Here is a 26,722-nt window from a genome sequence, read left to right on the forward strand (position 1 = left end):
ATGGCGTATTGTATCACAGCCGTCCACAATACGAGCACGAAGAGTCTCTACATTTGGTACCGGGGATGCGTAGACAAGAGCTTTCAAATGCCCCCATAAATGAAAGTCAAGAGGGTTGAGGTCTGGAGAGCGTGGAGGCCATGGAATTGGTCCGCCTTTACCAATTCATCGGTCACCGAATCTGTTGTTGAGAAGCGTATGAACACTTCGACTGAAATGTGCAGGAGCTCCATCGTGCATGAACCACATGTTGTGTCGTAGTTGTAAAGGCACATGTTCTAGCAGCACAGGTAGAGTATCCCGCATGAAATCATGATAACGTGCTCCATTGAGCATAGGTGTAAGAACATGGGGCCCAATCAAGGCATCACCAACAATGCCTGCCCAAACGTTCACAGAAAATCTGTGTTGATGACGTGATTGCACAGTTGCGTGCGGATTCTCGTCAGCCCACACATGTTGATTGTGAAAATTTACAATTTGATCACGTTGGAATGAAGCCTCATCCGTAAAGAGAACATTTGCACTGAAATGAGGATTGACACATTGTTGGATGAACCATTCGCAGAAGTGTACCCGTGGAGGCCAATCAGCTGCTGATAGTGCCTGCACACGCTGTACATGGTACGGAAACAACTGGTTCTCCCTTAGCACTCTCCATACAGTGACGTGGTCAACGTTACCTTGTACAGCAATAACTTCTCTGACGCTGACATTAAGGTTACCGTCAACTGCACGAAGAATTGCCTCGTCCATTGCAGGTGTCCTCGTCGTTCTAGGTCTTCCCCAGTCGCGAGTCGTAGGCTGGAATGTTCCGTGCTCCCTAAAACGCCGATCAATTGCTTCGAACGTCTTTCTGTCGGGACACCTCCGTTCTGGAAATCTGTCTCGATACAAACGTACCGCGCCACGGCTATTGCCCCGTGCTAATCCATACATCAAATGGGCATCTGCCAACTCTGCATTTGTAAACATTGCACTGACTGCAAAACCACGTTCGTGATTAACACTAACCTGTTGATGCTACGTACTGATGTGCTTGATGCTAGTACTGTAGAGCAATGAGTCGCATGTCAACACAAGCACCGAAGTCAACATTAGCTTCCTTCAATTTGGCCAACAGGCGGTGAATCGAGGAAGTACAGTACATACTGACGAAACTAAAATGAGCTCTAACATGGAAATTAAGCGTTTCCGGACTCATGTCCACATAACATCTTTTCTTTATTTGTGTGTGAGGAATGTTTCCTGAAAGTTTGGCCGTACCTTTTTGTAACACCCTGTATATGCAGCATGTGTAAGGTAATGGTTTGTGGACTATAAAATTCCTGGAACGGACAGGCCTGCCTAGATTCCCGACCCGAACGCAATGGAACACCTTTGGGATGAGTTAGAACTTCGACTTCACTCCAGACCACAGCGCCCAACATCACTACCTTCTCTGGCTTCCGCTCTTGAGGTAGAATGAACTGCCACTACTCCACCTCATTGAATGTGTCCCGAGGAAAGTTCAAGGTGTCACAGGCAAATGGTAGACACAACCCATATTAATGTCCACTAACAGCTATCTGGATACTTTTGCTCAGCCGGCCGATGTGACCGAGCGGTTCTAGGCGCTACAGACTGGAACTGCGCGACCGCTACGGGCGCAGGTTCGAATCCTGCCTCGGGCATGGATGTGTGTGATGTCCTTAGGTTAGTTAGGTTTAAGTAGTTCTGAGTTCTAGGGGACTGATGACCTCAGATGTTAAGTCCTGTAGTGCTCAGTGCCATTTGAACCATTTTTTTTTTTTTTATATTTTAACTATAAAGCCTCTTAGCATGATACTGCCAGCAACGATGGACAAAACAAACTGAGTGGAGTTTGAATACTGAAGCAACATACGGTAAATACTATCTGGGATTAGGGTCGTGAGACACACAAGTCTAACTTGTCACAAACGTAATCTTCAGCGGATGACTTTGCTTTACGGGACATGATTTGGGAACCAAATTCTTTTACACTTCTGCACGTGCTGTTAGTAGTCTAATCTTATCTTCGCGTGATTTGCGGGAGGTGTATGGAGAGCATTACAAGATATTCCTACAGTTCTGTTAAGAAATTTTAATGTTCAAAATAATCTTCTGCAAGATAACAGACATCTTTCCTCGAACGTTTAACCAGTTTTTATATATTTCTGGAATGTACTCCTGCGAGTCAAATACCAGGTCGTTAAAATAAAACCTTCCCTAGTTAACATAGAAACTAATTACCATATGAGTACCAAACTTGGTAGCTTTAATGTCCAGGGTATGGGGTGCGTGATTTCCATGCGTCAAAGTGCTACCATCCAGTCCCAACTGTGGCCCCCAGGTACCATGATCAGTCACCGTGATTCATAGTCTCACACACCTGGCCAGTCGCAGTGCACTTGTTGACGTGTTAACATGAGCTTGGAAGGAAGGAACAGGTCTTTATTGGTGAAGCTCTGTTATCAAAACAACAGTAATACTGCAGCTGCACTTCGAGAATATCGCCGGATGAAAGGAAGGGTCCCGTTTCTCCACCTGCTATGTCGAGCGTGATGAAGAAGTTCGAATCAACTGGAGAACTGGACGTCGCTCCGAGAAGAGGCCAGCGACTGGTTGCACCGAAGGTGGATGATGAAATCGCTGTTGCTATGCCAAACAACGCTGCACGCAATTCCCGAACGTCAGGCAGTCCGCTTGCTGTGGCACGACAATTGAACATCCCGTGGTCCACTGTACGGAAAGTGCTTCGAACCATTCTCAAATGGTATCCGTACAAAATCTGTATCGTACAGCAGCTTGTACCACAGGACGCACAACGACGTGTTGACTTCGCTTTCCACATTCTCGCAAGGATTGAAATCGATGAGGGATGGCCCTGGACCATCCTATGGACAGACGAAGCTGATATCTCTCTGACAGGTAAGAAGAACACACAGAACTGAGGAGTGTGGGGATCTTCACCTCCAGTCACTGTCCATGAAGTTCCTCTGTATGGTGAACGTGTGACCATATGGTGCGGCTTCAGAACTATGTTCATCATTGGTCCATTCTCCTTTGAAAAGGTTAACACTCAAGGACCAAAGATGTGCAGTGCGTTTGGCTAGCCTTACTGTGATATGCTTCCCCACCATCTCACACCCGCCCTACAGAAGAGAGACGCACTGAACTCAACAGTTTTCATGCAAGTTGGGCCCCACCGCACATCACTCGTGAAGTTCACCTGTTTCTGCGAAATACATTTGGAAACGATCGGCTGATCAGCTTGGCCAGCACAATCACCTGATCTCACTCCCTGTGATTTCTGGTTGTGGGGCTACCTGAACGACAGGTTTAACAGGGGAGCAGTCACATATGTGCTCAAAAAATGGCTCTGAGCACTATGGGACTCAACATCTTAGGTCATAAGTCCCCTAGAACTTAGAACTACTTAAACCTAACTAACCTAAGGACATCACACACACCCATGCCCGAGGCAGGATTCGAACCTGCGACCGCAGCAGTCCCGCGGTTCCGGACTGCAGCGCCAGAACCGCTAGACCACCGCGGCCGGCTCACACATGTGCTGATCCGAAGCGCAGCATATCAAGAGAGGTAGCCAACATACCTGCGGACATGCTTCGTTCTGCTGTGCAGAATGCAGTCCTGCGCTTCCAGACTTTTCTGGGCACTGATGGGAGCCATATTCAGCCCCTCTCGTAGCAGTAATGGTACCGGTATGTAATGGTATGCAGCACATTAAAAGAGTTTCAATTAAATTAATTCCGCATTATTTCTCTTCCCCACGTTCCTGACATTAATCTCAAGTTTGCTACTCGTACAGTAATCAGTTTCCGCGTTATAAAATGTTAAATAGGGAAAGTTTACTTACAACCACCCGGTAAATAGTGCCATCCACGATGCCCATTTTTGTAAGAGCTTGATTTCCACTATTAGTCGATCCAGAGATGGATCCCTTCACTCCACCAGTATTCGAGACAAGACCAGACAACCATGTTATAAAGTTGTCCAAATAATCAGTTAATGTGGAATGTACGTAGAATGAGGTCTAACTGCTCTGCGCAACAAAATTAAAGGATCTTCTTTCCAAAAAAAAAAAAAGGCCATTGCTCGAGCTATAAGGTGGGTTAATGATGTCACACTGGCACCAAATTTCACCAAAATTCTGCCCAACGCCACCGTGGACATGCCATGTGATGAGAAGGCCGTCACAGCCCCTCTTACTCACGTCTCACGACTTCTTTTTAAGTCTCTTTGATGGGGATGAGAATCGGGACACCCAGCGTTGAAATCGCAGTTCTCTTATGCGTGGCCGAGGAACAGAAAGAAGTTATGATACGCGGGTAAGAGCGACCGTGACAACCTTCTCATCACGTAACACGTCCACGTTGGTGTTGGGCAGGATTGTGGTGAAATTATCCACTTCACAATTCACATGGACTGCTTAGCTGCGGCCGTTTTTTCGCATGTGTCGACAGCTTGCTATCGGAAACGTTGCCGAGACTGAGGATGACGTCACAGGGCGCCACACTTCTGCACCATTACAGAGCAAGGTTGCAGGTACCTTTGAGCCAAATTTCAAACTTTTGTGTCGCAACTGGAGGCAGTTGTGAGGTTTTGAAAAAGTGATCCTTCAATTCTGTTGTGTACTGTATATTTTGAGTATTCAAATCAGTTACACATTCTACCTTACTTCACTAGTAGCGTTGTGCAACCAGTTAGTACCCTTCGTATAGTTATCCAACTAACTGATCTGAGGACAAAAGTGTTGTGTTAATGGAGCGAGTTGCTGGCGAAGATACCATAAAGTCAGTAATCGATAAGCATGAATTAAGTGCGGGAGTATAAAACAGTAACTATAGGTTGGGCAGATGCATCGAAACCACCACTGTAGAATCGACTTTCCATTCATTCACACATTTATTAATCCATTCATTCGCACATCATGTTTCAAAAATTCTATTATGGAGGGAGAACCCTTTGGGAACTGGAACGAACCAGGTTGTATGTTAATAAACAAAAGTAATCACTGCAGACTAGTTCTGAGAAGCTTTCGTCTACTCGTATTGAAGACTATGGGAATCACTTCCAGAACACCGGGCACACGCACATGTTTTTTTCAGAGAGAACTACTGTACGAAAAGGACTTTGCCCCCTCTCTTGAACTATTCATCTATTAAAATGTCAAATCACAACATCTTCTGCCGTCTAAATTTCCAGTTCTATTTTATTTTCGCTACCAGTTTCAGCGTTACACTACACCATCTTCAGGCCACGTGAACGACGTCTAGGAAGAATCCCAACTCTTGTACAATCGAAATAGTGGCCAGTATACAGTCACTAATATCTGTAGACTTCTTTTTAACACAGCGATCCCTTTGATCACGACTTGCAGACGTGAACTGCCGAGGTCCCGTAACCATCCTGTTCACGAAACATTACACAAAACACTGTCAATGTCTGCGTGCGCAGCGCGCTAGCGTGTTAGGCGGGAAAGTGAGCTAAACATGGATAGAATACGCGTGGCCTATTGAAGACTATGGGCAGATACACTGACCAGGCGGAGTGTGGTTTTTGAGCTGTTTCCCACGCTCGTTTAGGCAAATTCTGGGTTGGTTCCATACAGTTAAAATACGGTAAAACACAGAACAAGGTTTACACGATTCACAGAGAAATGGCCTACATGTTTTCCCTGCCTTATGGCATTATGATGACTGTGGCATCAGGAAGTGTATCCAGCCGCAGAGTTAAATAATGGAATAAAATATGCCAATTCTCGAAACAGTGGATCCTCTACTTGACAAAACAAACGCTGAGGAAAAGAAGAGGAGAAGATGAGGACTCGTTTAGTACATACATTAGAGTTAAGCGAAATTTAGGCATCTGAATACCCATATTGTCATAAATTACAGAAGGAGTGGATAATAAAATACTATTTTAATTTCTCTTTAAATATCTAGGGATTTTCAGTTACCCACCTCGTAAAGAAAGAATCTTGTGGTACTGTTGCCTGGGACACCAGAGGGGTTCTTCAGTCACCTAATCGGAATGGTTTTCTTCTTTCACGTACAATGGCGTCTTTCCTTCCGTTAGCTGAGTTTTGTGTCTTAAGTGTAACTGTTAGGTGTAGGTTACTCTGTGGTGGCTGGGTGTCTAGTGCGGTGTTATGTTTGTGTTGTGTGACAATTAAGGCAAAGGAGAAGATGGCCGATGCTGGCACATACCTTATTCGTCTCGAATAGCACAATGGGAGTCGCTGAGCTTAGTCTTCCCATCATGCATCACCATCAAATCTGTCACTGTCCTCACTCAGCGAGACATTGTGGAAAAGTTTGGGATTCAATCGAGGACAGTGCCGATAAGTTCAGCGTTCAGGAACTTCACGCCACCGCCCAGGATTCGAACCTTCTACCTTCCTTTGACACAGGTGTGCGTGCGTCAGCAACCTCGACTATGGAGGTGGGTTCCTACCCGATGTACACTAGCAACCTGTTGTAGTCTTTTGGACCAGAATAAATTCCATTCTGAATCTTAATTAGGAATGGATAGTCCACATGGAAATTATTTTTACTTCTACTATTGCAGTCATGAACTGCACAATTCATTCGCAATTCACCCTTGTTGTTAACCACAAATGCCATTAGGAAGTACACGTACTGTCCTGAAAACATAACAGTTTTTAGGTCTCTGAAGGAGATGTCGTTACAGACAGAGACTCCAAAAAGGTTTCTGCAAGAAATTTAGCTATAACCTGCATGCCTGTGTGAAACTATGGAGTCTATGCTAGCCAATCCCATTTTCAGGCCAACATATTCAGAGAAATTTGTAAGTGCAAAGTAAGCAGCGAGTTTCCTCAGAGGTTCGGCAGGGCACGTATGGGGAGAGTGGTAGTGGTGGGGGTTATAGGCAGGCGCTGTAGGGGAAATGCCGAGTGCTGGAGGGGAAGTACTGTTCTAAACTGAAGCTCAGATTTTTTGTGAATATTAAGTGGGGACACTCCACACCCAGAATTGCACGGTGACCATTCAAAAAGACCTGTCACCTCTGCTTCAGTTAGTATCTGAAAAGAATTTCACGGAAAATGCAGCGATTTATGTTCGCTTGGCATGTTAACCGTTTGTAACATTCAGAGATGCGTCATGAGCGCCTAATTTCGAGTAAAACCTACACAGTTGTATTGTTCCCATGTTAATATTTGCTTCATCTCCCAAAACACAGCGAAGTTTACACAGTCTCATCTCACTAATGCGCTGTGCAGACAAAATTACGAGACAATTCTGAAACAGTGATTTATTAAGTTTATTAAGTGAGTAACTGAGGTAAAGTAAGGTCAGTAGCTTATGAGAAAGCACATCCTAGGTACAAAATAAACTTGTAATGTCTTCAATTTTGTTGTTCCCAAACCCTTAAAAATTAAGTTATTTCATTAGGAAAGTCTGTAGTTAGTGGAATAACACGATAGATAATGAAATTTTGCTTAATAAACATATAGCAAAGGACTCTTCTCTTTCTGTGCTATCATTTGACAAAATCTCTTTTCGATGTCTCAAATCATTTATGAAATATGATGAATGTTTTGGATATTTCATTCTTGTTTTATCGCTGGCGCGGTGCGATCGCAAATGAGTGTGTTATGTCAGATCAATTTTCTCGAGATTGGTGACAGATTGAGACCTCCACTCACCCAAGCCTACAAAAAAAATCGATATTGCAGCTAAATTTCATATGCAGCAACATATCATGTAATATGCACCAAACGCAAAATCATAGTGACTCCTATTTTTAATTGCAAACTTTTTCGAATTCTCGTGGTTTCTTACTTCCATGTAAATATCACAATAACTATTATTATTAAAGAAATGATGGTCACATCATCATGAACCTGACATATAAAGCTACAAGAAACGCAAAAATGAATTTTTTTTACCGAATAATTTGAGAAAGACGGCAGGGCGTGCGTCTCACTTCTGTCACCGCCGACTGACCGAAAGGTGGCATTGTCGGCCTCTCCTCCTGAACAAACGAATGAAATCGCCCAGCGCTATGGACGAAAATGGATCACTGTTCATAGGCCACTGTCTGTTGCACGGACTCTACACAAAATGCTCCTCGCCACACACTGTAAAGTGATTTGTTGGTGGAGTATAGATATACATTATATGATGAAAAGTATGCAGACACTTTTTAGCCGCCTTTATGACAGCTTAGCTCTGCTGCCGACGTTTTCAATGAAAGATCTGTATGTCTGTGAAGCATTGGCAACCCATTCTCCTGCAAAAGCCGAAATCAGCAAAGTCGATGTTCTGACTCAACACAAATGTGCTCCATAGGGCTCAGGTGGGGCTCTGGGTAGATCAAGGCAGTTCAGACATATTATTGATCACAAGTCATTGACTCACAGCTGCTGCTTTATGAGAGGGTACATTTTCATAAAGACACGAAATATCACCATCTCCGAACTGATACGCTCCTCTAAGCAGTACAGAATGTTGTATAATATGTAATGTCCTTCCAAATTTAGCTTTTCTTAATCGCAATAAGGAGACTACACTCTAACCTCGAAAAATATGCCATCCCGAAACAAACCTCCTCCACAGTTCACTGTTTGTATTACCCATAGTGGCAGGTAATGTTCACTGGACATTAGTCAAACCCAAATACTCGCATCGGGTTACAATAGGCCATGGCGTGAGTCATCACTCCAAATCACTCGTTTCCAGTTAACCACTGTCCACTGGCATCGATCTTTACACCGCTTCTCGCATGGCTCAGCATGTAAGTGGGCTGCTTTTGTGTTGGTAGCGCTTTGCATTGGATCTCTGACTGCGCTTTCCTTGTAAGGGACTGTGGCTGGTTGGACTCGTTGGAAGTTGATCGCTAGTAGTGTTGGGCAGTTGGAAGCTAGTCGCCAGCAGTGATGGAACTACTGTTCGGCAGTCGGAGGTGAACAGCCAGCAGTGATGGATGTTAGATGTGAGGAGTTAGCATTGATGGAGGGTAGACGTCTGAAGTGTCAGCGTAGGCTAACGATCTGTACGTGTTCGACTTGGGGATTGAATATTATTCATGATTATATACCTTTGTACTAGATGTCAATGACGATTTCTATTCGTGTTTGGATTGGATGTCACATTATTAAGGTCGTGTTGTGTGACTAGGGCCTTCCGTCGGGTAGACCGTTCGCCGCGTGCAAGTCTTTCGATTTGGCGTTACTTCGGCGTCTTGCGCGTAGATGGGGATGAAATGATGATTAGGACAACACAACACCCAGTCCCTGACCGGAGAAAATCTCCGACCCAGCCGGGAATCAAACCCGGGCTCTTAGGATTGACATTCTGTCGCGCTGTCATTTTTTTTATGTTGGTCTCATTTTGTTCGATATTGTTCGTTGAATTTGTTCGAGGCGGACGTCCGATGACACCCATTTAGGTTCTTCGTTGATCCATTTACTCAGTTTTGTTGTTACAGAGGGTAGCTAACCCCCTAACTGAACATGCTGAGCTACCGTGCCGGCTTTTTTTCTACTGTTTTTTTTATTACGGAGGACAATCGGCCCTCTGACCGAACACGCTGAGCTACCGTACCGGCTCCACTCAGCTACTGGAGGTGGACATTATTAAGGTAAAAAATACATTATTTGGTTTGCAACAAAATCTTTCCTTTGCTAACCACATGTCTATTAGTAGTTAGTGGCTTTAGTAGTTCGAATCTTTTATTTAGCTGTCAGTATTGACGCTCGCTGTATTGCAGTAGTTTGCATATTAAAGATTTTTGTGAGGTAAGTGGTTAATGAAATGTATTGGTTGTTGTTAAGATTCCTTTTTAGTGAGGGCCATTCTTTTGAATTATTTGAAGTCAGGCTGTAATTTTTTTGAGCAGTCAGATTGCGTTGCGCTAGAATATCGTGGGTCAGTGTTGACATGATAAGAAAAAGTAAAGAGAAAGTAGGCTCAGTGCGTTCAGTTTTACTCAGCTGTTTCAGAATCAAATAACGTAGAAGTTTCATCTTCTCTGTCATTCTGAAGTTTAAGTACAGACACACCCATTTGAATAAAGAAGTTTCAAGCATTGGCTACAGAAATGCGTGCCTTATGAGGAGATCCTCGACCACTGTATCCCACTCTTTTTAACTCCCTCCGCACAGTCATTGTGCTAGTCGCACTGTTGTTAGCACTTTGGAACTCAAGTGTGATTCAATCGACTGATTTCATTCAGTTTTTTACCACCACCTTCCGCAATGCTTGACTGTTCCTATTCGTCAATACATGAGGTCTGCGTGGTCTACATTTAACTGTGGTTGTTCTTTTGCGTTTCCATTTCGCAGTCGCATCACAAACAGTCGACTTGGGCAGCTTTAGGAGAGTTGAGACGTACCTTTTTTTTTTTTTTTTTTTTTTTTTTTTTTTTTTTTTTTTTTTTTTTTTTTTTTTTTACATGGGACATCCAATGACTAGTCCACCTGACGGATTCATTCGGCTGTAACTGCATCTCTATTGACAACACAATTCTCCCGCCTCCTTTTATAATGGTGGGGCCGCCTGCCGTGAAATCTAGTGCTCAGCTCCGCATTACGCAAGGGAGTCTGGATAATTTTCATCAGACAGAGTAAGTGCGGCCAACAGCTTGCCGCAGTGGTAACACCGGTTCCCGTCAGGTCATCGAAGTTAAGCGCTGTCGGGCTGGGGTAGCACTTAGAGATGGGTGCCCATCCAGTCTGCCGAGCACTGTTGGCAAGCGGGGTGGACTCAGCCCTTGTGAGGCAAACTGAGGAGCTACTTGATTGAGACGTAGCGGGTGCGGTCTCGTAAACTGACATACGGCCGGGAGAGCGGTGTGCTGACCACATGCCCTTCCATATCCGCATCCAGTGGCGCCTGTGGGCTAAGGATGACACGGAGGCCGGTCGGTACCGTTGGGCCCTCCAAGGCCTGTTCGGTCAAAAAAAAAAAGTGTAAGTGTAGACCTAGAAACAGAGCAGTTTCATTAGCTTCCCTACGTGCTGTTACTATCTCAGTTTATTATTCATCTGGATACCTAGGAAATTCACACACAGAGTCTCGTCCATTGACGTCTACTGTTAGAGCTTGTAACTTATTTTTATTTATTTGGAATGGTGTAATATGAGTCTTTGTCCAGTTACGGGTTAAGCTGTTTCCCCTGAACCAGTGGAGGCACGCATGGAGTAAAAAAGGAAAGTATGAAAGTTTCATGAATGTGGAAACAAAGAGCCGGTACTGCGCTTGACCTCCGCTTTGCCCGACAGCGTGGCACAATGCGAGAAGAGGTTCGCGCACCCGGCGAGAACCGGCTCTTCTGCTCTGGGGGTCCCAAGGCCACTATAGCAACACTCTTCATTACGTTCCGTTCTCAGATTTCGTTCGTAATGCGATTTTCGCTTGTGACTATTTCAACTGACCTGGCGAGAGGTTGATTACTGTCTGCGACATCGCCAAAGCGGAATACACACAATCTTTTCCTGTCAGCAGCAGATAACTGACGTCTGATCACTTCCTTAGTAGATATCGAAAAGTTTCTAAGAAGAGCATTCGAAAAAAAGTTGTAAAAATTCAACTGCACATCACATCTTTAAAAGTAGTTTTTTCGCGTCATCACTCTCGTGATTGGTTTGATGCGGTCCGCCACGAATTCCTCTCCAGTGCTGACCTTTTCATCTTGGAGTAGCACTTGCAAACTATGTCCTCAACTGAGGCACTGAGATCAGAAACGGGACTTGTCATCATTTTTGGGGTATATCAGTTATTACTGTAGTTGGTATTTTCACACGATTCCGCATCTGTTGGTTCTAAAATGGGACTTGTTCAGTGATTTTTCCCTGTCAAAATCGGTGTTAAAATTAAGTTCCGTGCAGGAAGAGGACTTGTCACAGAGACAAGTTTATGTTGCGCGAAAGAACGTGAGGCGTGAGGGCAGCACTGGATCGGTTTGCAGTAAACAGCTGTGAGATTTCCCAATGGCTTCGGTGACGGAACCGTCAGACGAGTCCGAAGACGATTTACATGAATGTAGAAGGAAGAAAAGACGCTCCGAATTGTGGAAGAGGAATGTGATTAAACAAAAGAAGGTCAGTGGTTTGGAGCATGCCAACTGGAAAGAAAACATTGTTCCTAGGAAGAAAACAGGTGCAGATTGCAGGTAGATAGTCATACAATGTTCATTGTTTGAATTCTCTGTACATAATGTAATATTCTGTAGCAGAGGCAAGTTGGGTAGAAACATTGTACTAAAATGTGAATATAAATTCCTTTCATGGACGCAAAGTTGAAATTTATGTTTTAGTTGTAATACGGGAAATCGGTAAAAATATGTTATTCGCCGAGTATATAGGTTAATAATACACTAATATCTGTTTACAGATGCCGGCGTAAATGTTTTGAGAAGTTCTCATTTGCTGAGAAGGAACTATTGTTGACAGAATTCAACACTATGCCCAACAAAGGTGGGCAGGATGGGTACTTGAGTGCTCACATTCTTCCCTTCTTTCCAAAAGCAAGGAGACCACGCCCAAATTCCATTACCAATCGTCGAAGGACAGCAAATTATTATTATCATTATAAGGTAACTGGCATGACAACTGCAATATTATTTTATTAACCATTTCGTTCCCGAATTGTGTACATCTTTGATCCACGTTTTGTAAAATGTTTAAGGCAAATAGTTAAGGCATATATTTATTAGGGTTGCAGTATTACGAACGTAGATTTTTGTTTAATGATACTAATTCACTTATATCTGCAGGTTAAAACTGGCTTCAAGGAAACTATGGTATGCACAAAATGGTTCAAATGGCTCTGAGCACTATGGGACTTAACTTCTGAGGTCATCAGTCCCCTAGAACTTAGAACTACTTAAACCTAACTAACCTAAGGACATCACACATATCCATGCCCGAGGCGGGAGTCGAACCTGCGACCGTAGTGGTCGCGCGGTTCCAGACTGTAGCGTCTAGAACCGCTCGGCCACTTCGGCTGGCATGGTATGGAAGAAAACTTAATTATTGCACTCCATGGCATATCAAAACGCCGAGTGGAGAGACTGTGCCGCTTAAGTCAATATTTCAGTGCAATGACTGTTGTTTAAATCAAAAAGGGGATACGCCAGTCATTTTATAACCATTTTATATTAGTTGCCTTCATCCTATGAATGCAGATTTCTGGTATAACACTGCATTCTTCCTCACGAGTCTGTGGGACTAACTATAAGGTTTGGGAATAATGCTATTCAGAATTATACAGTTTTTTTCAATATATCTCAGAACATCAATTGAGTGACGTATCCTCTTTTTGATCTCAACGCCTAATTGTTGTTTGGATGTATTCCAGTCTCTGCCTTCCCTTACAGACTTTACCTTCTACACTTCCCTCCAGTACCATGGATGTTATTCTGTGGTCTCTTAACACATGTCCTACCATGCTATCCTTTCTTCTTGATGGTGTTTCCTACGTTTCTTTCTTCACCGATTTTGCGGAGAATATCCTCATTCCCACCTTGTCAGCCCACTTAATTTTCAACATTCTTTCGTAGCAACACGTCTGAAACACTTTGATTGTCTTCTGTTCCGGTTTTCCCACAGTCCATGTTTCACTACCATGCGATACTGTGCCCCAAACGTACATTCTTCCTCAAATTAAGGCCTATGTTTGATACTAGTAGAGTTCTCTTGGCTAGGAATGTTCTTTTTGCCTTCTTAAAACTAAATATTCGCAAGAAAATTATGATTAAGTAGTAATATAATACAATGTTCTTCATCAGAACTTTTTAATGTTGAGCTCCTCATGTAATGAATCTTTTCATTACGGTATTTTCCCGAACAGGCTTAGATATACTTTCGTCACGTCACATCACAAAAAAGAATATAAAACTACCTTGACAGATGATACAATAGACTGAATAAATAAGAAATTGTTACAGCTGGAAATGTTTTAGGACTTGGCAGAAGTTTTTTATTGTGTGACTCATGATATACTCATAGAAAAATTAAAATGGTACGGTGTAGGTAGACACAGAAAGTCCATAGTTTTGAGCCTATCTGCATGACCAAAACACAATGTATCAGTTCCTTCTCGATCACATAACACTAGACATTCAGAATTTGAAGCAATCAGATATGTTGCCCCATAGGTTCATATTTTCGGTCCTTTGTTGCTTTTTATCCTTATAATGGTCTTCCACATGCGTTTTCAGAAGATGCAACTTTTGCCCTTTATGCAGATAATATGAGTATAATGAGTATATGAATACCAATTATACGAAGACGGCTCACTGAAAAGCGAGCTAATAAAATATTTGAATACATCAAGCGATGGTTTGGAGCAAATCAGATATCATTACATAAAACGTAATTTTGACAAGACTTCAGTACTTCTCAGATAAACCCATAAACTGTAATAAATAGTCTACTCAAACAACGAAGTACAAGAACTAGAAAATGTTAACTTTTAGGAACGACATGTAAATTATACCCTTAATTGGAAAATCAACTGATTAGGATTAATAAAGAAACTTAGTTCAGTTTCATTTGCAATATGCATGACTACTAATGTAGGAGATTTGAAAAATACAGAAATCATTTTATTTATACAGGGCGCACATTAATAAAACCGACAAACGGCAGGGACGAATTCCTCACTGGAAATGGACGGAAAAAAGTCCTCTGAACGTGTTGGTGCAAATGGCTCTGAGCACTATGGGATTTAACATCTGAGGTCATCAGTCTCCTAGAACTTAGAACTACTTAAACCTAACTAACCTAAGGACGTCACACACATCCATGCCCGAGGCAGGATTCGAACCTGCGCGCGGTTCCAGACTGAAGCGCCTAGAACCGCTCGGCCACACCGGCCGGCTCTGAACGTGTGTCAGGAACTAGGCGGTGTGCGTGCAGTGACAACAAATCATCCCGGAACACAGTACAGAGCTGCACCGCATGTACGTCACAACAGATGTTCGAAGTGGCCTCCATGGGGTGCATGCACGCATTCACACGCCGCATCATGGATTGCTGCACCCTTTCACAAGCTCCGGTACAAAAACATCGGCAAAATCCTTCCCGTAGAGGGTAATCCGCTTTTGATAATCTTTGCACCTGCTGTAGGTGATAGGGATAGTAGCGGTTGTCATGTAGCATACACATAATCGTACCTGTTGGCGGGCCACTCGGCTTAAGCTTGTACTATAGTTTGTCCCAATACCCTGCAGAACCCGGCCCTCCAAATCTGGTATACGCACAGTTCTCCACCTCCCTGTACGCTCGTCTGTGTGAAAGGACCAATGATAACACAAACACCTAAAAAGGGCTTCAAATATTGAGTGATGTAGATGGTGTCTATTAAAGTACTTGTTTTGGTACAGCTGTGCTGCCTCTCGACTGTTCCATCTCTCTGGCCGTGCACGTACGCCATCTCGGATTGTTCCTGACGTGAATACCGGACCATTCTGCTGCGTCAATCACACGGCCTGCAACTCTCAAGAAACGCACGGTACGTGGTCAGAAGAACTTTTTATTCGGCCGGCCGCGGTGGCCGTGCGGTTCTGGCGCTGCAGTCCGGAACCGCGGGACTGCTACGGTCGCAGGTTCGAATCCTGCCTCGGGCATGGATGTGTGTGATGTCCTTAGGTTAGTTAGGTTTAAGTAGTTCTAAGGGACTTATGACCTAAGATGTTGAGTCCCATAGTGCTCAGAGCCATTTGAACCATTTGAACTTTTATTCGTCAGCGCCATCTACCGTGGCTACGACCTCTTTTCTTCATTTACAGTCACGAATCTGTCCCTGCAGTTTGTCGGTTTTGTTAATAACCACCCTGCGTATGTTCTGCAATTATATCTCTGCCTTCCCCCACGAATCACAGACCTACTCGTGAGTGACTGAATGATACAAATAGCCGTATCGTAGGTGTAACCACGTTGGAGGGGTATCTGTGGAGAGGCCAGACTAATACTGGTTCCCGAAGAGCAGGAGCCTTTTTAGTAGTTCCGCGGGGAACAGTCTTCACCATTGACTGATCTGGCTTGTAACACAGCCAACTTCGCCGTGCTATACTGGTGCTGCAAACAGCTGAAAGCAATGGTAGACTACAGCGGTTATACAGGGTATATCAAAAAGAATCATCCGATTTAAAGAAATCATAACTATTATGTTAGGCCGGCCGGAGTGGCCGTGCGGTTCTAGGCGCTTCAGTCTCGAAACGCGCGACCGCTACGGTCGCAGGTTCGAATCCTGCCTCGGGCATGGATGTGTGTGATGTCCTTAGGTTAGTTAGGTTTAAGTAGTTCTAAGTTCTAGGGGGCTAGTCCCATAGTGCTCAGAGCCATTTGAACCATTTTTTTATTATGTTATCTTAGATATTTATTTATTTCATTAACAATACAGAGTAACCCACCGCCTTGAAATGTAAGGTGGGTCAGATTCTTCTGAATCTAACAGCAAAGACTTCTCATTGTTACAATCTTATCGGTATACAGTTATTAATGCTTTTTTTAAATAATATAAAGAACATAATATATAAAGAATTCTCTGAGGTTACAGCGAATTGAATGCTTAACAGTTGTTAAAATGATTCCATATAATTTTTTACTACATAGTTGATGAGAATATAATTTATATAATGCAAATGTCAAAGAAAAATTTAAAAAAAGGAAAATGTAATACAATGAGTGTGCTGAAAATAATTTGCAGTATGTAGTGGAAAGTGATATGCTGTATTTGGATGTGTAATATAGTCTAAGTAGCATGTTGGTTGATAATGGCCTATTTCAGTTGAGAAAGTCTCGGTACAAACTCCAGCTATTCTAATCTGAACTGGTTTGTGCTAATGTATGTTTACACAGATAATACTGATTGAGCACTTCGTACATGGAACACATGAATTTTAGCTTTACAAGAGAAATACACTTATGTTTGTAACTTGTTACTAGAGATAGAATATAGTTCATTGCTACTTACATGCATTATTCCTTAAATAACTTAATGCATTACTGATATTGAGATATGTGCGTGAACAACGTACTGTTGAAAAGAGCAAACTCTCGAATTTTACGTGGTTCTCGCTAGGTAGCGGCGCTGGCATCTGGAAGTGAGGGAATTTTTAAATCAAAGGATTACCGAACGATGGATCGGTCGCACTGGACTAAATGATTCAGCCATATATTACTGTCTCCAAGGTCACCGGACCTAACTGTCTGTGATTATTTCTTGTGGGGGTTTATAAAAGATTCTGTTTATGTGCCTCCGTTACCAACAACAATGAATGAACTGAGACATCACATAATAACAGCTGTGGAAGCTGTAACTCAAGACATGCTCGCTGCAGTGCAGTTGAATACCTCACTGACATATGCCGTGCACCTCGAGAGGGCCATATTTGGATACCTATGAAAAGATATGAAAAAAAAACTTCTTAAATTTCCCGTTCATCAAAACACGAAATCCAAACTATACGTTTATTAGTTTCAGAAATATAGACACGCGAAATCAGATGATTCTTTTTGATACATCTGTATTTCACGAGGACATGTAGCTCTATTCCGTGACTTATACTGTGCTGGCATCTTCTTTAAAAAATTCCAGAAGTAAAGTTGTCTCTCATTCTGGTCTCTGTGCAGAGACTGCTCAGAAGTATGTTGTCAAGTGAAAAAACGAAACTAGTGTTTTATGGGTCAGAGCGTGATATATTAGATCCTTTAATCGAGTCGCAGGTTAGAAATTTTAAAAACAGAAATCGACTGGTTAAAGTTAGGTATCGAGGTAATTAGTTAAGTGCGCGAGATAGAATTATTGAATTATGGTGCAAGAAGAACATAATTTCTTGTCACGTGGTTATAGACTGGCAATACAAAATGAAATAAGGGTAATGCAGGAGTAGGTCTAATAATGAATAAGACAATAGCATTGTGGATAAGCTGCTGTGAGCAGCATAGTGACCGCATCATCACAGTCAAGGTAGATAAAAAGCCAACACCCTCTGTAGTAAAACAGGAATTTGAAAGAATGTACGATGAGATAATAGAAATGATTCAAACAGTCAAGGGAGACGAAAATTTTAGTATGACGCGGTACTTCAATTGGAAAGTAGGAGAAGGAAAATAAGGAAAAACAGTACGAGAACATGGTCTGGGGGGGAAAGGAAGGAGAAACCGCTAGTTCACTTTCTCACATGGCACACTTTGCTCATTGCTAGCACTTGGTTTAAGAATCACGAAAGAAAAATATATATGCGAAACAAACCTGGAGACACTAGAAGATTTCGCCGCGCGGAGTGGCCGCGCGGTTTGAGACGCCGTGTCACGGACTGCGCGGCCTCTCTCGCAGGAGGTTCGAGTCCTCCTTCGGGCATGGGTGTGTGTGTTGTTCTTAGCATAAGGTAGTTTAAGTTACTTTAAGTAGTGTGTAAGACTAGGAACCGATGACTTCAGCAGTTTGAAACTTCCTGGCAGATTAAAACTGTGTGCCGGACCGAGACTCGAACTCGGAATCTTTGCCTTTCGTGGGCAAGTGCTCTACCAACTGAGCTACCCAGGCACGACTCACGGCCCGTTCTCACAGCTTTACTTCTGCCAGTACCTCGTCTCCTACCTTCCAAACTTTACAGGAGTTCTTCTGTAAAGTTTGGAAGGTAGGAGACGAGGTACTGGCAGAAGTAAAGCTGTGAGGAGGAGCCGTGAGTCGTGCTTGGGTAGCTCAGTTGGTAGAGCACTTGCCGCGAAAGGCAAAGGTCCCGAGTTCGAGTCTCGGTCCAGTACACAGTTTTAATCTGCCAGGAAGTTTCATATCAGCGCACACTCCGCTGCAGAGTGAAAATCTCATTCTGGTTTCAGCAGTTTGGTCTCTTAAGGATTCACACGCACACTAGAAGATTTCAGCTACATTTACAGGGGCACATGTGAATGTGGCCATAATTTATTGGTTATGAAATGCAGATTAAAACTGAAGAATCGTAGAAATTAAGACGATGGGTCTTGGGTAAACTGGGAGAATCAGAGGTTGTTGATAGGTTCGAAGGGAGCATTAGGGTTCAAATGGCTCTGAGCACTATGGGACTCAACGTCTCAGGTCATGAGTCCCCTAGAACTTAGAATTACTTAAACCTAACTAACCTAAGGACACCACACACATCCATGCCCGAGGCAGGATTCGAACCTGCGACCGTAGCGGACGCGCGGTTCCAAACTGTAGCGCCTAGAACCGCTCGGCCACTCTAGCCGGCGGAGCATTAGGAAACGATTGAGTGAAACAGAGGAAAGAAATATAAAAGACTGATCGGTAGATCTGAGAGATGAAACAGTGATGGCGGCAGTGATTATAATACACAAAAACACAAAGCCCAGTAGAAAGCTTTTATAACACGCGAGTTACTTAATTAATTTACGAAAGAAGAACTATATATAAAAGCATCCAGGAGACGCTGCCTTAAAGTAGCACTATTCTTGAGGGTGGAGAAGTTCGCGAATTCTTACGACACTAAGAGCTATGCTAGCGCTAGCTACTGGCCCATTCTTCTAAGCTGGATAGGTCTTAATCAGTCTACGTGATTACTCTGCTATTCACAATAAAGTGCCTGGCAGCTGCATCAACGGACAAACTGCGTTTCTCTCCTTGCTGCTTATAATGACGGTAGAATGACGCCATCCTGTGAAATACAACACTTCATACAACCTCTAAATTTTTTCGAACCTCCAGTGCACGAAATTCTCATTACTACACTTACACACAGGTAGTTCTTTTTTTTTTTCTTGGCGACAGTAGTAAGCCTACCCATTTCACCCTATAGTTTAGGATGGCTCCTTAACCACGAGAGCCGGCCGAAGTGGCCGTGCGGTTAAAGGCGCTGCAGTCTGTAACCGCGAGACCACTACGGTCGCAGGTTCGAATCCTGCCTCGGGCATGGATGTTTGTGATGTCCTTAGGTTAGTTAGGTTTAACTAGTTCTAAGTTCTAGGGGACTAATGACCTCAGCAGTTGAGTCCCATAGTGCTCAGAGCCATTTGAACTTAACCACGAGACAATTTTCTAGGATGGACTACGACTGTGAGTCTGAGGCATGGCTTTTGAGGATTTAGTTTATTGAGGTTCTAATATGTATACCAGAGAAGTCTATAACGACCCTGCCTAAAGTCATAATAACTATTAGCATATCTTATACCATTTGGCATAAAAACATACTCTCTGTAGGTTTCCCTAAACTGTCTTAACAACTGTTGTAAATTAGGTTTGTAGTACCACAGTTCTTCTAATACAATAAATGCCGCAGACGCATTTATTTTGTTTCCATAAAACGTTCTTGCGAGGATGTCAATTCGAGCCTCAGTGTCAGGAACCAGGAATGCAAGCCAGATGAAGTGTTTTCACATCGCCCTATTGTCCCACCCACCTGCCCATCACACTTTAACATTTTTAAGGAAAAAAGAAATGAATCTCGACAGCTGCGGGGAATGTAATTCATATAGGGGAATGTTACCATCCCACCATGGAACAATTGTCAGCGGTTAACGAATTACAAGGAACCCTCGGAATTTCACAATACAAAATAAACGGAAACTGTGAGGCGATTCGTTATTCATACAAAATAGGTGTCTCAGTTAGTCTAGCATAGGAGACGCGAACACACAGGACAAGTATAGTGGCTTCACATGAAGTTCGCTGGCTGTATACTGGTAGCTTTGGTATCGAAAACTTATCAATTTCAGTTGGAATCTGTTTATCAGGTAAGGGACTCTGTGTGAGTGAGACTCTAGCTCAGTGGTTCCAACCTTTCTTTGGCCATTACCCCTGAACATATTCAGACATTAGCAAGTCCTCCTCCTTCACATTGTCACCAACTTAAGCATCTAACTAAACTGTAGTATTAAAGACTTATCTTGGAACATTTTTATTTGAAAAATGATGACAGATGAATGATATTTAGTGCGTTAATGTGAGTGCGTGTGCGTGCGTGCGCGCGCGCGCGCATGTGTGTATGTGTGTGTGTGTGTGTGTGTGTGTGTGTGTACATGTTTTATACTGAATGACGCAGGAATTCGTGGTGCATCGCAATTGCTACCCACAACTCCTTCTCGAAAAAGAAAGCTAACCATGCACAGTGACGATACACATTTACTATAAAACTTGCTTCCCCTGTATTACTCATCTCCATTGCGGCACTTGCTTGACCTGTACTCTGTAACCCCATTTAAAATCACTGCACTTAAAGTCAGTGCACTGTACTTACAGTTCGTACATCACTTCACTGCTGAACTCCTTACCTCTGAACTGGCAGAAATTCGTCGACTTCAGGCTGGTAATTCTTTGTGTCTAACTATTCTAACAACAACAATAATAATACAGATAATAAAACTGGGTGCAACACTGTAGTAGCTCTTATGTAGTTAATGCTATGTCGTGCTATCAATTAATTCCTTTATCTGTTTCGAAGCGAATAATGAAGCAATTTGTGGACTACTGCAGGAACTACCTACAACTTGGAGAAGACATTTTTTTGAGATATTTAGCACGTCTCACTTTTATCAACAGCGATGTATGGAACAAAACACAACATACGTGTGTAGTGAGTGGACTACGTGAGGAACCTGTAACACCCATCGCATTAATGCTACTAAATGAGAAAAAATAATTACCGATAACTTATATAATCCATATTACAATGTTAAAAATTGTGATAATAGTAATTATCTTTTGAATATAATTTAGTTTCGTGATTGAAACAGGATCGAATTGTTTCGTTTTTACTCCTCAGAAAATTTCATTTTCCCCTTCAAAAGGATGTCCATCAGCAGTACAAATGTCCAACGGCAGAATATCGCAAATAAATCTGGGTGTCACACAGATGGTAAAACAGTTAATCAAGCAGATCACGTTCCAACTGGTATCAAAGCAAAGAACTGAGTAATGGATGAAAACACGACAAGAGGTGCGCAGAGCAACAAGAGTGACCACTTCCTAGTAAAACACTGGGCACAATACAACCCAAAGCCAAATTTAGAAACAGTCTTAAGGCAGTAGTGCGCTGCTACACTCAAAAACACCTCAAAGAAAGACGAATTTCAACTTCAGCCCAGCGACAGCTTTGGAATTCTTTGCGAAAAGAATTCACAAAAGAGCTTAAAAGACATAGGGAAAGAAGTCAAGGACGTGTAAATGAGGTGGAAGATGCAGTCATCAACAAGCGCATCAGATGAAAGAAGATTTGATTTGGAGACGGATGCGTTAAGGCGTTAGCCAAGAGAAGAGAAGCCAAAGTACAGATCCGGAGAACAGGACTACGTCATCAGCAAATGCGAGATGTGTTGCTAAGCAACCCTAAGTAGAGCAAAGAGAATGTATGTCATAGAAATAATAGAGGGACCTCAACAAGATTTCTTGGGAAAAGAGGCTCGAAAGACATACCGTAAAGTTAACTTCTCTACGAAGGGATACCAGATCCGGCAAAAGTTCGTCAAGGGAAATAATGGGACCATATTTAGCTATGAGTCAACATGGCTGAGAAATGGAAACAATGCTTCAGGGAACTCCTCAGCTGTGACAAACTGAAGATCTATTCTACTTCCAGTCTCCTGACACTGTAGATTAACATCAACCAGCACCTACACTGAAGGAAACAAAGAGTCAGGGAGTGAGACGCAGAACTTCATCTGCTCATCATGAAGGCATACGACTAGACTGTGATGAATTGGCTACCCGAGTTTGCAGTACCAAGAAACTCGTTAAACTAGTTGGGGTTGGTCACTCTGATCTGGGGTGGGAGATTTTCTCCCCTCAGGGACTGGGTGTCGTGCTGTCCTCATCATCATTTCATCCCCATTGTCGATGCACAAGTCATCCAACGTCCCGAGTTCGAGTCTCGGTCCCGCACACAGTTTTAATCTGCCAGGAAGTTTCATAAAAGCGTACACTCCGCTGCAGAGTGAAAATTTCATTCTGCAAACAAATCTGAAATAGTTTGTGAACCAAAACTGCAACCACCAAACCACAGGAAGTAAGGCAAAACAGAAGTAGAGATACCTCCCACAACTAAAATGGTATAACAGGAGGATAGATTTTTCCCGAGGATAGGCGGAAAGAAATAGAATTCCATTTTCATACTGGTGCAGACATGTGCTCACAGTCGCAGTGCTAAGGGAAATACTGATCACTGGGAAGGTACGCTTCTATTTTACATACATGTGGGATAAACATTCGTAGTAGCACAGTAAAGAGAGCATTTCTCACTAAAAGAAGTATACTAGTGTAGAAGACAGGCCTTAATTTGAAGAAGAAATTTCTAACAATATGCCGGTGACAGACGTCATGGGATACCTCCTAATATCGTGCCGGACCTCCTTTTGCCTGGTATGGTGCAGCAGTTCGAAGTGGTACGGACTCTACAAGTCGTTGGAAATCACCTGCACAAATATTGACCCATGCCTCTACAGCTGCGCATAATTGCGAAAGTGTTGCCGGTGCAGGATTTTGTGCACGAACTGACTTCTCGATTATGTCCCATGAATGTTCGGTGGCATTGATCTGGGTGGAAAAATCATTCTCACGAATTGTCCAGAATGTCCTTTAAACCAATAGCGAACAATTGTGGCCCGCTGATATGGCTCATTGTCTTCCAAAAAAAATCCATCGTTGTTTGCTGCCAATGGTCTCCAAGTAGTCGACCATAATCATTTCCAGTTCAGTTGGACCGGAGGACCCAGTCTATTCCACGTAAACACAGCCCAAACCATTATGGAGCCACCACCAGCTTCCACAGTGCCTTATTGACAACCTAAGTCCATGGCTTAGAGGGATCTGCACCGCACTCGAACCATACAATCAGCCCTAACCAACTCCTCAGTGAATATACAGGGTGTTCGGAAACACACGATACAAGCTTCTAGGACTCGTAGAGGGGAGAGAATACATAATACTTTCAACAGGAACTCATGTCCGGTAAAGAACCGTTTCCGTTCTACGACAGTTTCAATTGAGATGTGTAAGTCCACGTCTGCTGAGGGAAAGAGAAAAGTCTCGGAGTTGCTTGTCCTGGCAAGCCACAGGGTAGACAGAATGATGTGTACTACGTCAGACAACTTCTTGTGAGGGTTTGCAAAGTTTAATTTACGAGAGTCCTGTAGAGATCTACTGACACGAGTTCTGGCCGCAGCACTAGAAATTGAAGAGACACCAGATGGGATGGAGAGTGTGTACCAGAACATGCTTCGTAGGTACAATGTCTGTAACAACGCCGGTGGTCGCCACATAGAGCCACTGCTGCAATGCATCAGTACTTTTCTGTACGTACTGTTTGCTGGGTTCTTTTGTGTTTCGGAATAATTTAAACGAGAAATGTTTAAATGTTAATACAAAAAAACGTGCGTACGTGATAAATGGATGATTCGTTATGTTTCCTTTCGAAATTCTACCTAATAACTGTATTGCGTCACGCCTAATTCAATTTCTGAAGCAGAAATGAGTGACTTAAACATCTGTATTGAAACCGTCGTAGAAAGGAAACAGTAAGTTTCCGGACATGGGTTCCTATTAAAAATGTTTTGTTTACACTCCTCTCTACAAGTTCTAGAAATTTGTAATGGGAATTTCCAAACACCCCGTATATACATGTATAAACGGTAACGGTCCTACCACATTTCGTTGGAGTACTCCGGAAGTTACCTTTACATCTGCCGATTTTATTCCGTTAAGAGCGACGTGTGAAGTTCTGTATGCAAGGAAGTCTTTAATCCAGTCGCAAATCTGGTCAGATTCTCGGTAAGCTCTTTTTTTTCATTAAACAGCATTGCGGGAGTATGTCAAATGCCAATTTCAGCAGTACTGTTGGCATGGGAGCACTATAATGGGTTAAATTGTGGGAGACAGGGCTCATCTTGGTTCATATGATGTTAGAGAGAGTCGATTGCACTCGGCAGTCTGTGACTGTTTTGGCAGCTTTCCAAGTTCATTTCGTCACGCTGGACCTGGTTACGCTTTACGCAAACACACCAGAAATGTAGTTCTCAAACGACATGTTATTACTCTTTAATTGTGCCAGTTATCTTCAAAATTAGAACTCTTGAAATTGATGGAATGTATCTATTGACGTGGTCAGATGTGAATGTTTGTAACCACACAGTATTAAAGTAAAGCTGTCGTCAATCCGAAAACTGGTTTGAACAGCACAGTGCTTGACTTGACGCGGTGCTGTTGGAAGTGGTATGCCATTGCCTTCCTCCGAACTTCGAACTGTCTCACCCAGCCAGTTACAGGGTGACCTACAGCAGAACTTAATTTCTAACATTTTACGTGCCGAAATGCACCTCTTCAACCATACACCCCCTCCTACCAGCCACAAAAATCACGTTTCGAAGCTTTTGAAAATTTGTCACAAATCTTGTAATGAGAAATCATATTTTACAAAATACTGTTCTGAAATTCAGGTTTCTAAAAAATAATTTCATATAATCAAAACAATAAAACAACAAAGAACAGGAGCTACCATCTGTCCCCATGCAGTGTCAGTTTGTTTCCTACTTCCTCTCGGTACATGTCGGCACGAGTCGGTAGTATTCGTGATTAAGACTATACGCTTTCAATTACCGCTTGCCGCAGAGTTGAAACAGCTGCAGTGTAGCTGCTCGGTGAACGTGAGTCCAGTATTAATTAATAAACCATTTAGTGATTAATGACGATGAGCATGCTCCTGCCCCATTGGGGGTCACATACAATTCCGACTTTCCACAGAGTAATGAAAAACAATGCACAATGTGACTTTAGACAGGGAGTTACATATCTAGTGAATGCTTTACACATCGTTTGTCGTCTGCTCACAAATGGATTGGTTTAATCACAAATGGATTGATGTAAGTTTATATTCGTTCTACAAATAAGCAAAACATCGCACACGAATGTCAGTATAATATGTCTCCACGAAACGAAGCTTAATTTACCTTGGTGATACTACAGATCTCTGAGGTTTCTGGCAGTCGTAAACGAAATAGAGTCGACACGAAGGTCATTGATATGTACCGATCATAAAGTCGGAACGGAAATCAACATGTCTTGGGTGTACGATATATACACACACTAGACATAGACACAGACACATACACATGCACGCGCGTGCGCGCGCGCACACACACACACACACAGTAATTCGCCCTCCGTACGTCACCCATCTGTCGCGTTCACTGGTACCGACGCAGGTGCAAATTACAGTAACATTGCGATTTAACACACATATACTCTTTTAAATCTTCGGTGCCGACTTGTTCCAGCGAGTGCAAGAAAAAAGTTTGCTGGGAGGTACCGGAAGGCCGTTGCAGTGCGTTGTGGTCCAAATTAAGCGCTGACCTGTAGTTTAACGTGGATTACGAACCAAGGTACAACTCAACATTTTTCACATCAACAAACATTCCCACACGTGAAAGAAGTAATAAAATGGCATAAACCGAATGAATGTTTGGAAAGTCTTATTTCCTGTTTCTATACTTTGAGAAGTATTAATCATTGGCAATGGCGGAGGAGCACACGGCGATGGGTCGGCAGCAATGGACGCAAGTTTCGTCGTTTTTCTGCTATTTTTGTTAATAAGAGGAATTTTCAAGTTTTGCTATAGAAAATGGCGATTTTAGAATCTTGCCCACTCTTGCGTAAATTGCTGTGGATGCCCGTGGCTTGAGGCAGAGATGGGCAAACTCGTTCATCCTTGGGAACTAGTTCACTGGTGATCGCTCTTTATT

The sequence above is a fragment of the Schistocerca piceifrons genome, chromosome 8 (assembly GCF_021461385.2).
Source record: "Schistocerca piceifrons isolate TAMUIC-IGC-003096 chromosome 8, iqSchPice1.1, whole genome shotgun sequence".
NCBI lineage: Eukaryota > Metazoa > Arthropoda > Insecta > Orthoptera > Acrididae > Schistocerca > Schistocerca piceifrons.